The following is a 13,237-nucleotide window of genomic DNA, read 5'->3' as shown; positions in this document are numbered from 1 at the left end:
GGTTCGGTGGTAGGTCTGGTGCTGTTGGCCACGGGGCCAGGACCTCTGGTGTGTTGGCTGGCAGGGGTACTGGCGTTGGTTGCAGGCTTACCCCCTCTCCAGCTGGTGGTGACTGGCTTCCGCCCTTCCGATCTACGGTTGGCCTCATAGGCATCGGCAATCTGCGCTGCTTTCGTCACGTCTTTGGGTTCTCTGTCCATCACGAACTGTCGCACCTCAGCTGGGCAAAGATGAAAGAACTGGTCTTTGATCATCAGGTCTCGCAGCTGTGCAAAGGTGGTCACTGACAGTCCTTGGGTCCACTGGTCAAAGTGGGTCCCCAGTCCATGCACCACATCACTGTAACTGTCGTGTGGGCCACGTTGGAGGGTCCGGAACTTTCTACGGTACACCTCGGGAGTAAGCTGGTACTTTGCTATCAGGGCCTGCTTGATGGCCTCATAGTCTCCATCTTGTTCTTGAGGGAGGGCAGCAAACGCCTCCAGAGCTTTACCTCTCAGCCCTGGTGTCAGGTATCGGGCCCATTCATCTGTAGGCAGCCGGTACTGTCTGCAGGCTTTCTCAAAGGCCCGCAGAAAAGTGTCCAAGTCTCCGTCCTTCTCCATAACAGGGAAGTGATCGGGCCGGGGTTTAGGCATCTGGGCGCTGCTGGGCTCACGGCTGGACTGGGACGACCCCTGCATTTGCAGTCGGGCCATCTGCAGCTGGTACTCCCGCTCCGCTTGGGCCTCTCGCTCGGCTCGCTGGGCCTGGGCCTCTCGCTCGGCTCGCTGGGCCTCTCTCTCGGCTCGCTGGGCCTGGGCCTCTCTCTCTCAGCTCGGGCCTCTCTCTCGGCTTGCTCCTGGTATTGCTGGATCAGCTGCAGACGTCTCTCTAGGTCATCTGCGGAGCATTGTTGCAGAGCCAGCTGCAGGAGGAGGTCTGCGCCCCACTGGTTGCCAGTAGGGCCCGTATTCAGTGGTTGGACCTCTGCTGCAGCCTCATGTTCGCTGGTGCTGGCTTCTGCGGCCTCTGAGCTCTGAGATTGGTCTCGAGCGGCTTCCCATTGCACCAGATCTGCGACCAGTTGGGCTTTGTTTTTGCTTGCAAAGTCAATGTGCTGTGACTTGCATAAGGCGACAAGGGTGTCTCTGGTCTGCTGCTCATAGAAGGTTTCTCCCAGCACAACCATGGTTGCCAAATAAAAGATAGGATAGAAAAACAAAGAGAAAGGGAGGGGATAATTACCAGTACGCAATTGTCTCACAACTAAAAAGCACTGAGTTCGTTCTCCAAACTTATTTGCGCAGAGTCCTCGCAAGAACTTTCTGCAAGTTTTTAGTGAGAGGAATGATTACTCAAACCAAATCACTAATGCTCTAAGATATCCCACCGCCTTGCCACCAATTGTCACGATTCCCCTGACCGCTGTCACCAATGGGTCAGGATTCACACCGTGACCGTCACCCCTACGTCACGGATTGAGGTGACTTTAGGCCAACAGACGGCTATCACATGTGCAGGGGGACTTATCTTAGTTATCCCTCCACTCCACGATGTGATGAAAAAACCACACACAAGGCTATTGACCTCTGAGTTTACAGCAGGGGCTTATTCTAGGTATCCCACTGCTTTCAATATACCACAAACTGCAGGGATTTATGTATATCCCGCTTACAGTTCCACTTAACACTTGCAGTTCTCTGGCGCCCCCTTACTCTCAGGTCAGATTAGGTACTGCACCCTGGGTAATTAGTCGCCAGAAAGGCTGCCTGCTATGTACTGGCTATTGGGCACGCTGCAGCGACGAGATAACTACTCCCACACAGACAGGAACAATAATTATTAACCCCGCAGTCGCTTCAGCATCGCTCAACAGTCTGCACACTTTCGCTGCCACCAGCTTCGATTAAACGGGTCCGAAGCTAACCCAACACAACAGTAACAGTAGCGTATTTCACTTCAGAAGACTGGGTAAGTTTAGAGCATGGATGAACGAACTAATATATAATAGTATATTCCATTGAAATTAATTAGGCAGTGCTTTATGAAAAATATTTTATAAAGAAGTTACAAATGAGACAATTGCAAATATGTACAAGGGTAATTATAACATAAAGGAAATAAATGAGAAAAAGCAACACTTACATGTTCAAAGCATGACAGGCAACCAGGCTAGGGCAGTTTCCATATATCCCAGTCCATGGGATGCTGCTGGCTTCAGGAGAGGACAAGAAGTCAGGAAGAAATCTAGCAGAAAGTGACTCCTCAGAGCCTGCCATAGTGGATGCTTTCCTGAAACGGAAAGTACTTGCAAGCAGCATAATACAAAGAAGCATCCACTATGTATTTCCTTTAAGTAGAGGGCTTTTCGGTCTCTTTCGTCCCGCTACATTTAGCCCAACTTGGGTCTCTCCCTAAGGTGGCTAGCATGTATGCAGAGCCTGCCAGACACTTAAAACATTAAGGCTGTGACATCACAGAAAGGCTGGCTTATCCAGACCCTCCTCTCTCTACATTCTGCCTAAACTTTAAACTATTCTCTCTGATTTCTATAACTTCACTACAAAACATGTCAGCGTCCTAAAAAGCTCAGCATTCATCTCAGATTAACGTGAGCATTCTAATGAGATCAAATATGTCCTATCTGGGATACATATTTACAGAGAAATCCCTACTTCTTTACCAGATGGAGTTAGAAGCCCGAGTGTCAAGAGATGTGTAGCTACACCGAGTGAGACTACAAATATATATTTTCGTATTTCTAGCTTAAATCGTTTGCCTAATATCTAACAAAAACTAAACAAAGAATCTTTCATGAATTTTTGGAGCCACTTTTCCTTATAGCTGAACAAGAGCTTACACAGGAAATGCTAGTCGTAAATTCCATTCGGCAATAAAACCTCTCTTCCCCCATACTCTCAGAGAAGGAAAGCCAGGAATTTGCAGCTACAAACTGTTACTCCAAGAAGGGGGGCTTAGCCCACTCAGGCTAGCAAGAGAACTACTTATGATATTTCATACCATATCGTGACAGGGGGTCACATGTGGTGTAGGGTGAGGGGGTCACGTGTGGTGTACGATGAGGGGGTCACGTGTGGTGAGGGGGTCACGTGTGGTGTAGGGTGAGGGGGTCACGTGTGGTGTACGGTGAGGGGGTCACGTGTGGTGTACGGTGTGGGGGGGTCACGTGTGGTGTAGGGTGAGGGGGTCACGTGTGGTGTACGGTGAGGGGGTCACGTGTGGTGTAGGGGTCACGCGTGGTGTACGGTGAGGGGGTCACGTGTGTACAGTGAGGGGGTCACGTGTGGTGTAGGGTGAGGGGGTCACGTGTGGTGTACGGTGAGGGGGTCACGTGTGGTGAGGGGGTCACGTGTGGTGTAGGGTGAGGGGGTCACGTGTGGTGTACGGTGAGGGGGTCACGTGTGGTGTACGGTGTGGGGGGGTCACGTGTGGTGTAGGGTGAGGGGGTCACGTGTGGTGTACGGTGAGGGGGTCACGTGTGGTGTAGGGGTCACGCGTGGTGTACGGTGAGGGGGTCACGTGTGTACAGTGAGGGGGTCACGTGTGGTGTAGGGTGAGGGGGTCACGTGTGGTGTACGGTGAGGGGGTCACGTGTGGTGTACGGTGTGGGGGGTCACGTGTGGTGAGGGGGTCAAGTGTGGTGTACGGTGAGGGGGTCACGTGTGGTGTAGGGTGAGGGGGTCACGTGTGGTGTAGGGTGAGGGGGTCACGTGTGGTGAAGGGGTTACGTATGGTGTACGGTGTGGGGTCACGCGTGGTGTACGGTGAGGGAGTCACGTGAGTACAGTGAGGGGGTCACGTGTGGTGTAGGGTGAGGGGGTCACGTGTGGTGTACGGTGTGGGGGTCACGTGTGGTGTAGGGTGAGGGGGTCACGTGTGGTGTACAGTGAGGGGGTCACGTGTGGTGTACAGTGAGGGGGTCACGTGTGGTGTAGGGTGAGGGGGTCACATGTGGTGTAGGGTGAGGGGGTCACGTGTGGTGTACGGTGAGGGGGTCACGTGTGGTGTACGGTGTGGGGGGGTCACGTGTGGTGTAGGGTGAGGGGGTCACGTGTGGTGTACGGTGAGGGGGTCACGTGTGGTGTAGGGGTCACGCGTGGTGTACGGTGAGGGGGTCACGTGTGAACAGTGAGGGGGTCACGTGTGGTGTAGAGTGAGGGGGTCACGTGTGGTGTACGGTGAGGGGGTCACGTGTGGTGTACGGTGTGGGGGGTCACGTGTGGTGAGGGGGTCAAGTGTGGTGTACGGTGAGGGGGTCATGTGTGGTGTAGGGTGAGGGGGTCACGTGTGGTGTAGGGTGAGGGGGTCACGTGTGGTGAAGGGGTTACGTATGGTGTACGGTGTGGGGTCACGCGTGGTGTACGGTGAGGGAGTCACGTGAGTACAGTGAGGGGGTCACGTGTGGTGTAGGGTGAGGGGGTCACGTGTGGTGTACGGTGTGGGGGTCACGTGTGGTGTAGGGTGAGGGGGTCACGTGTGGTGTACAGTGAGGGGGTCACGTGTGGTGTACAGTGAGGGGGTCACGTGTGGTGTAGGGTGAGGGGGTCACGTGTGGTGTAGGGTGAGGGGGTCACGTGTGGTGAAGGGGTTACGTGTGGTGTACGGTGTGGGGTCACGCGTGGTGTACGGTGAGGGGGTCACGTGTGGTGTACGGTGAGGGGGCCACGTGTGTACAGTGAGGGGGTCACGTGTGGTGTAGGGTGAGGGGGTCACGTGTGGTGTACGGTGTGGGGGTCACGTGTGGTATACGGTGAGGGGGTCACGTGTGGTGTAGGGTGAGTGGGTCACGTGTGGTGTATGGTGAGGGGGTCACGAGTGGTGTACGATGAGGGGGTCACGTGTGGTGAGGGGGTCACGTGTGGTGAGGGGGTCACGTGTGGTGTAGGGTGAGGGGGTCACGTGTGGTGTAGGGTGAGGGGTTCACGTGTGGTGTACGTTGTGGGGGGGTCACGTGTGGTGTAGGGTGAGGGGGTCACGTGTGGTGTACGGTGTGGGGGTCACGTGTGGTGTAGGGTGAGGGTGTCACGTGTGCTGTACGGTGTGGGGGTCACGTGTGGTGAGGGGGTCACGTGTGGTGTACGGTGTGGGGGGTCACGTGTGGTGAGGGGGTCACGTGTGGTGTAGGGTGAGGGGGTCACGTGTGGTGTAGGGTGAGGGGGTCACGTGTGGTGTACGTTGTGGGGGGGTCACGTGTGGTGTAGGGTGAGGGGGTCACGTGTGGTGTACGGTGTGGGGGTCACGTGTGGTGTAGGGTGAGGGTGTCACGTGTGCTGTACGGTGTGGGGGTCACGTGTGGTGTAGGGTGAGGGGGTCACGTGTGGTGTACAGTGAGGGGGTCACGTGTGGTGTAGGGTGAGGGGGTCACGTGTGGTGTAGGGTGAGGGGGTCACGTGTGGTGAAGGGGTTGTGTGTGGTGTACGGTGTGGGGTCACGCGTGGTGTACGGTGAGGGGGTCACGTGTAGTGTACGGTGAGGGGGTCACGTGTGGTGTACGGTGTGGTGAGGGGGTCACGTGTGGTGTACGGTGAGGGGGTCACGTGTGGTGTACGGTGTGGGGGGTCACGTGTGGTGAGGGGGTCACGTGTGGTGTACGGTGAGGGGGTCACGTGTGGTGTACGATGTGGGGGGGTCACGTGTGGTGAGGGGGTCACGTGTGGTGTATGGTGAGGGGGTCACATGTGGTGTACGGTGAGGGGGTCACGTGTGGTGTAGGGTGAGGGGGTCACATGTGGTGTACGGTGTGGGGGGTCACGTGTGGTGTACGGTGAGGGGGTCACATGTGGTGTACGGTGAGGGGGTCACGTGTGGTGTAGGGTGAGGGGGTCATGTGTGGTGTACGGTGAGGGGGTCACGTGTGGTGTACGGTGTGGTGAGGGGGTCACGTGTGGTGTACGGTGAGGGGGTCACGTGTTGTGTACGGTTTAAGGGGTGTGGGGGGGTCAGGTGTGGTGAGGGGGTCACGTGTGGTGTAGGGTGAGGGGGTCACGTGTGGTGTACGGTGAGGGGGTCACGTGTGGTGTACGGTGTGGTGAGGAGGTTAGGTGTGGTGTACGGTGAGGGGGTCACGTGTGGTGAGGGGGTCACGTGTGGTGTACGGTGAGGGGGTCACATGTGGTGTACGGTGTGGTGAGGAGGTTAGGTGTGGTGTACGGTGGGGGGGTCACGTGTGGTGAGGGGGTCACGTGTGGTGTACGGTGAGGGGGTCACATGTGGTGTACGGTGAGGGGGTAATGTGTGGTGTAGGGTGAGGGGGTCACGTGTGGTGTACGGTGTGGGGGGGTCACGTGTGGTGTACGGTGAGGGGGTCACATGTGGTGTACGGTGAGGGGGTCACGTGTGGTGTAGGGTGAGGGGGTCACGTGTGGTGTAGGGTGAGGGGGTCACGTGTGGTGTACGGTGAGGGGGTCACGTGTGGTGTACGGTGTGGTGAGGAGGTTAGGTGTGGTGTACGGTGGGGGGGTCACGTGTGGTGAGGGGGTCACGTGTGGTGTACGGTGAGGGGGTCACATGTGGTGTACGGTGAGGGGGTAATGTGTGGTGTAGGGTGAGGGGGTCACGTGTGGTGTACTGTGTGGGGGGGTCACGTGTGGTGTACGGTGAGGGGGTCACATGTGGTGTACGGTGAGGGGGTCACGTGTGGTGTAGGGTGAGGGGGTCACGTGTGGTGTAGGGTGAGGGGGTCATGTGTGGTGTACGGTGTGGGGGGGTCACGTGTGGTGTATGGTGTGGTGTACGGTGAGAGGGTCACGTGTGGTGTACGGTGAGGGGGTCACGTGTTGTGTACGGTGAGGGGGTCACGTGTGGTGTACGGTGAGGGGGTCACGTGTGGTGTACGGTGAGGGGGTCACGTGTGGTGTAGGGTGAGGGGGTCACATGTGGTGTACGGTGTGGGGGGTCACGTGTGGTGTACGGTGAGGGGGTCACATGTGGTGTACGGTGAGGGGGTCACGTGTGGTGTAGGGTGAGGGGGTCACGTGTGGTGTACGGTGTGGGGGGGTCACGTGTGGTGTAGGGTGAGGGGGTCACGTGTGGTGTAGGGTGAGGGGGTCATGTGTGGTGTACGGTGAGGGGGTCACGTGTGGTGTACGGTGTGGTGAGGGGGTCACGTGTGGTGTACGGTGAGGGGGTCACGTGTTGTGTACGGTTTAAGGGGTGTGGGGGGGTCACGTGTGGTGAGGGGGTCACGTGTGGTGTAGGGTGAGGGGGTCACGTGTGGTGTACGGTGAGGGGGTCACGTGTGGTGTACGGTGTGGTGAGGAGGTTAGGTGTGGTGTACGGTGAGGGGGTCACGTGTGGTGTACGGTGGGGGGGTCACGTGTGGTGAGGGGGTCACGTGTGGTGTACGGTGAGGGGGTCACATGTGGTGTACGGTGAGGGGGTAATGTGTGGTGTAGGGTGAGGGGGTCACGTGTGGTGTACGGTGTGGGGGGGTCACGTGTGGTGTACGGTGAGGGGGTCACATGTGGTGTACGGTGAGGGGGTCACGTGTGGTGTAGGGTGAGGGGGTCACGTGTGGTGTAGGGTGAGGGGGTCATGTGTGGTGTACGGTGTGGGGGGGTCACGTGTGGTGTATGGTGTGGTGTACGGTGAGGGGGTCACGTGTGGTGTACGGTGAGGGGGTCACGTGTTGTGTACGGTGAGGGGGTCACGTGTGGTGTACGGTGAGGGGGTCACGTGTGGTGTACGGTGAGGGGGTCACGTGTGGTGTACGGTGAGGGGGTCACGTGTGGTGTACGGTGAGGGGGTCACGTGTGGTGTACGGTGAGGGGGTCACATGTGGTGTACGGTGAGGGGGTCACGTGTGGTGTACGGTGAGGGGGTCACGTGTGGTGTAGGGTGAGGGGGTCACGTGTGGTGTAGGGTGAGGGGGTCACGTGTGGTGTACGGTGTGGGGGGGTCACGTGTGGTGAGAGGGGTCACGTGTGGTGTACGGTGAGGGGGTCACATGTGGTGTACGGTGAGGGGGTCACATGTGGTGTACGGTGAGGGGGTCACATGTGGTGTACGGTGAGGGGGTCACGTGTGGTGTAGGGTGAGGGGGTCACGTGTGGTGTACGGTGTGGGGGGGTCACGTGTGGTGTACGGTGAGGGGGTCACATGTGGTGTACGGTGAGGGGGTCACGTGTGGTGTAGGGTGAGGGGGTCAAGTGTGGTGTAGGGTGAGGGGGTCATGTGTGGTGTACGGTGTGGGGGGGTGACGTGTGGTGTATGGTGTGGTGTACGGTGAGGGGGTCACGTGTGGTGTACGGTGAGGGGGTCACGTGTGGTGTACGGTGAGGGGGTCACGTGTGGTGTACGGTGAGGGGGTCACGCGTGGTGTACGGTGAGGGGGTCACGTGTGGTGTACGGTGAGGGGGTCACATGTGGTGTACGGTGAGGGGGTCACGTGTGATGCAGGGTGAGGGGGTCACGTGTGGTGTAGGGTGAGGGGGTCATGTGTGGTGTACGGTGTGGGGGGGTCACGTGTGGTGTATGCTGTGGTGTACGGTGAGGGGGTCACATGTGGTGTACGGTGTGGGGGGTCACGTGTGGTGTACGGTGAGGGGGTCACTTGTGGTGTATGGTGAGGGGGGTCACGTGTGGTGTACGGTGAGGGGGTCACGTGTGGTGTACGGTGAGGGGGTCACGTGTGGTGTACGGTGAGGGGGTCACGTGTGGTGTACGGTGAGGGGGTCACGTGTGGTGTAGGGTGAGGGGGTCACGTGTGGTGTACGGTGAGGGGGTCACTTGTGGTGTACGGTGAGGGGGTCACGTGTGGTGTACGGTGAGGGGGTCACGTGTGGTGTAGGGTGAGGGGGTCACGTGTGGTGTACGGTGAGGGGGTCACGTGTGGTGTACGGTGAGGGGGTCACGTGTGGTGTACGGTGAGGGGGTCACGTGTGGTGTACGGTGAGGGGGTCACGTGTGGTGTACGGTGAGGGGGTCACATGTGGTGTACGGTGAGGGGGTCACGTGTGGTGTAGGGTGAGGGGGTCACGTGTGGTGTACGGTGAGGGGGTCACGTGTGGTGTGTGGTGTACGGTGAGGGGGTCACGTGTGGTGAACGGTGTGGAGGTCACGTGTGGTGTACGATGAGGGGGTCACGTGTGGTGTACGGTGAGGGGGTCACGTGTGGTGTACGGTGAGGGGGTCACGTGTGGTGTACGGTGAGGGGGTCACGTGTGGTGTACGGTGAGGGGGTCACATGTGGTGTACGGTGAGGGGGTCACGTGTGGTGTAGGGTGAGGGGGTCACATGTGGTGTACGGTGTGGGGGGTCACGTGTGGTGTACGGTGAGGGGGTCACATGTGGTGTACGGTGAGCGGGTCACGTGTGGTGTAGGGTGAGGGGGTCACGTGTGGTGTACGGTGTGGGGGGGTCACGTGTGGTGTAGGGTGAGGGGGTCACGTGTGGTGTAGGGTGAGGGGGTCATGTGTGGTGTACGGTGAGGGGGTCACGTGTGGTGTACGGTGTGGTGAGGGGGTCACGTGTGGTGTACGGTGAGGGGGTCACGTGTTGTGTACGGTGTGGGAGGTGTGGGGGGGTCACGTGTGGTGAGGGGGTCACGTGTGGTGTAGGGTGAGGGGGTCACGTGTGGTGTACGGTGAGGGGGTTACGTGTGGTGTACGGTGTGGTGAGGGGGTCACGTGTGGTGTACGGTGAGGGGGTCACGTGTGGTGTAGGGTGAGGGGGTCACGTGTGGTGTAGGGTGAAGGGGTCACGTGTGGTGTACGGTGTGGGGGGGTCACGTGTGGTGTACGGTGAGAGGGTCACATGTGGTGTACGGTGAGGGGGTCACGTGTGGTGTAGGGTGAGGGGGTCACGTGTGGTGTACGGTGTGGGGGGGTCACGTGTGGTGTACGGTGAGGGGGTCACATGTGGTGTACGGTGAGGGGGTCACGTGTGGTGTAGGGTGAGGGGGTCACGTGTGGTGTAGGGTGAGGGGGTCATGTGTGGTGTACGGTGTGGGGGGGTCACGTGTGGTGTATGGTGTGGTGTACGGTGAGGGGGTCACGTTTGGTGTACGGTGAGAGGGTCACGTGTTGTGTACGGTGAGGGGGTCTCGTGTGGTGTACGGTGAGGGGGTCACGTGTGTTGTACGGTGAGGGGGTCACGTGTGGTGTACGGTGAGGGGGTCACGTGTGGTGTACGGTGAGGGGGTCACGTGTGGTGTACGGTGAGGGGGTCACATGTGGTGTACGGTGAGGGGGTCACATGTGGTGTACGGTGAGGGGGTCACGTGTGGTGCAGGGTGAGGGGGTCACGTGTGGTGTAGGGTGAGGGGGTCATGTGTGGTGTACGGTGTGGGGGGGTCACGTGTGGTGTATGCTGTGGTGTACGGTGAGGGGGTCACATGTGGTGTACGGTGTGGGGGGTCACGTGTGGTGTACGGTGAGGGGGTCACTTGTGGTGTACGGTGAGGGGGGTCACGTGTGGTGTACGGTGAGGGGGTCACGTGTGGTGTAGGGTGAGGGGGTCACGTGTGGTGTACGGTGAGGGGGTCACTTGTGGTGTACGGTGAGGGGGTCACGTGTGGTGTACGGTGAGGGGGTCACGTGTGGTGTAGGGTGAGGGGGTCACGTGTGGTGTACGGTGAGGGGGTCACGTGTGGTGTACGGTGAGGGGGTCACGTGTGGTGTACGGTGAGGGGGTCACGTGTGGTGTACGGTGAGGGGGGGTCACGTGTGGTGAGGGGGTCACGTGTGGTGTACGGTGAGGGGGTCACAAGTGGTGTACGGTGAGGGGGTCACGTGTGGTGTAGGGTGAGGGGGTCACGTGTGGTGTACGGTGTGGGGGGGTCACGTGTGGTGTACGGTGAGGGGGTCACATGTGGTGTACGGTGAGGGGGTCACGTGTGGTGTAGGGTGAGGGGGTCACGTGTGGTGTAGGGTGTCATGTGTGGTGTACGGTGTGGGGGGGTCACGTGTGGTGTATGGTGTGGTGTACGGTGAGGGGGTCACGTGTGGTTTACGGTGAGGGGGTCACGTGTGGTGTACGGTGAGGGGGTCACGTGTGGTGTACGGTGAGGGGGTCACGTGTGGTGTACGGTGAGGGGGTCACGTGTGGTGTACGGTGAGGGGGTCACGTGTGGTGTACGGTGAGGGGGTCACGTGTGGTGTACGGTGAGGGGGTCACATGTGGTGTACGGTGAGGGGGTCACGTGTGATGCAGGGTGAGGGGGTCACGTGTGGTGTAGGGTGAGGGGGTCATGTGTAGTGTACGGTGTGGGGGGGGGTCACGTGTGGTGTATGCTGTGGTGTACGGTGAGGGGGTCACATGTGGTGTACGGTGTGGGGGGTCACGTGTGGTGTACGGTGAGGGGGTCACTTGTGGTGTACGGTGAGGGGGGTCACGTGTGGTGTACGGTGAGGGGGTCACGTGTGGTGTACGGTGAGGGGGTCACGTGTGGTGTACGGTGAGGGGGTCACGTGTGGTGTACGGTGAGGGGGTCACGTGTGGTGTAGGGTGAGGGGGTCACGTGTGGTGTACGGTGAGGGGGTCACTTGTGGTGTACGGTGAGGGGGTCACGTGTGGTGTACGGTGAGGGGGTCACGTGTGGTGTACGGTGAGGGGGTCACGTGTGGTGTAGGGTGAGGGGGTCACGTGTGGTGTAGGGTGAGGGGGTCACGTGTGGTGTACGGTGAGGGGGTCACGTGTGGTGTACGGTGAGGGGGTCACGTGTGGTGTACGGTGAGGGGGTCACGTGTGGTGCACGGTGAGGGGGTCATGTGTGGTGTACGGTGAGGGGGTCACATGTGGTGTACGGTGAGGGGGTCACGTGTGGTGTAGGGTGAGGGGGTCACGTGTGGTGTACGGTGAGGGGGTCACGTGTGGTGTGTGGTGTACGGTGAGGGGGTCACGTGTGGTGAACGGTGTGGAGGTCACGTGTGGTGTACGATGAGGGGGTCACGTGTGGTGTACGGTGAGGGGGTCACGTGTGGTGTACGGTGAGGGGGTCACGTGTGGTGTACGGTGAGGGGGTCACGTGTGGTGTACGGTGAGGGGGTCACGTGTGGTGTACGGTGAGGGGGTCACATGTGGTGTACGGTGAGGGGGTCACGTGTGGTGTAGGGTGAGGGGGTCACATGTGGTGTACGGTGTGGGGGGTCACGTGTGGTGTACGGTGAGGGGGTCACATGTGGTGTACGGTGAGCGGGTCACGTGTGGTGTAGGGTGAGGGGGTCACGTGTGGTGTACGGTGTGGGGGGGTCACGTGTGGTGTAGGGTGAGGGGGTCACGTGTGGTGTAGGGTGAGGGGGTCATGTGTGGTGTACGGTGAGGGGGTCACGTGTGGTGTACGGTGTGGTGAGGGGGTCACGTGTGGTGTACGGTGAGGGGGTCACGTGTTGTGTACGGTGTGGGGGGTGTGGGGGGGTCACGTGTGGTGAGGGGGTCACGTGTGGTGTAGGGTGAGGGGGTCACGTGTGGTGTACGGTGAGGGGGTCACGTGTGGTGTACGGTGTGGTGAGGGGGTCACGTGTGGTGTACGGTGAGGGGGTCACGTGTGGTGTAGGGTGAGGGGGTCACGTGTGGTGTAGGGTGAGGGGGTCACGTGTGGTGTACGGTGTGGGGGGGTCACGTGTGGTGTACGGTGAGAGGGTCACGTGTGGTGTACGGTGAGGGGGTCACGTGTGGTGTAGGGTGAGGGGGTCACGTGTGGTGTACGGTGTGGGGGGGTCACGTGTGGTGTACGGTGAGGGGGTCACATGTGGTGTACGGTGAGGGGGTCACGTGTGGTGTAGGGTGAGGGGGTCACGTGTGGTGTAGGGTGAGGGGGTCATGTGTGGTGTACGGTGTGGGGGGGTCACGTGTGGTGTATGGTGTGGTGTACGGTGAGGGGGTCACGTGTGGTGTACGGTGAGGGGGTCACTTGTTGTGTACGGTGAGGGGGTCTCGTGTGGTGTACGGTGAGGGGGTCACGTGTTGTGTACGGTGAGGGGGTCACGTGTTGTGTACGGTGAGGGGGTCACGTGTAGTGTACGGTGAGGGGGTCACGTGTGGTGTAGGGTGAGGGGGTCACGTGTGGTGTACGGTGAGGGGGTCACGTGTGGTGTACGGTGAGGGGGTCACGTGTGGTGTACGGTGAGGGGGTCACGTGTGGTGTACGGTGAGGGGGTCACGTGTGGTGTACGGTGAGGGGGTCACGTGTGGTGCAGGGTGAGGGGGTCATGTGTGGTGTAGGGTGAGGGGGTCATGTGTGGTGTACGGTGAGGGGGTCACGTGTGGTGTAGGGTGAGGGGGTCACGTGTGGTGT

This window comes from Ranitomeya imitator, chromosome 6 (genome assembly GCF_032444005.1).
Source record: "Ranitomeya imitator isolate aRanImi1 chromosome 6, aRanImi1.pri, whole genome shotgun sequence".
Lineage (NCBI taxonomy): Eukaryota > Metazoa > Chordata > Amphibia > Anura > Dendrobatidae > Ranitomeya > Ranitomeya imitator.
This window is presented reverse-complemented; position numbering follows the sequence as displayed.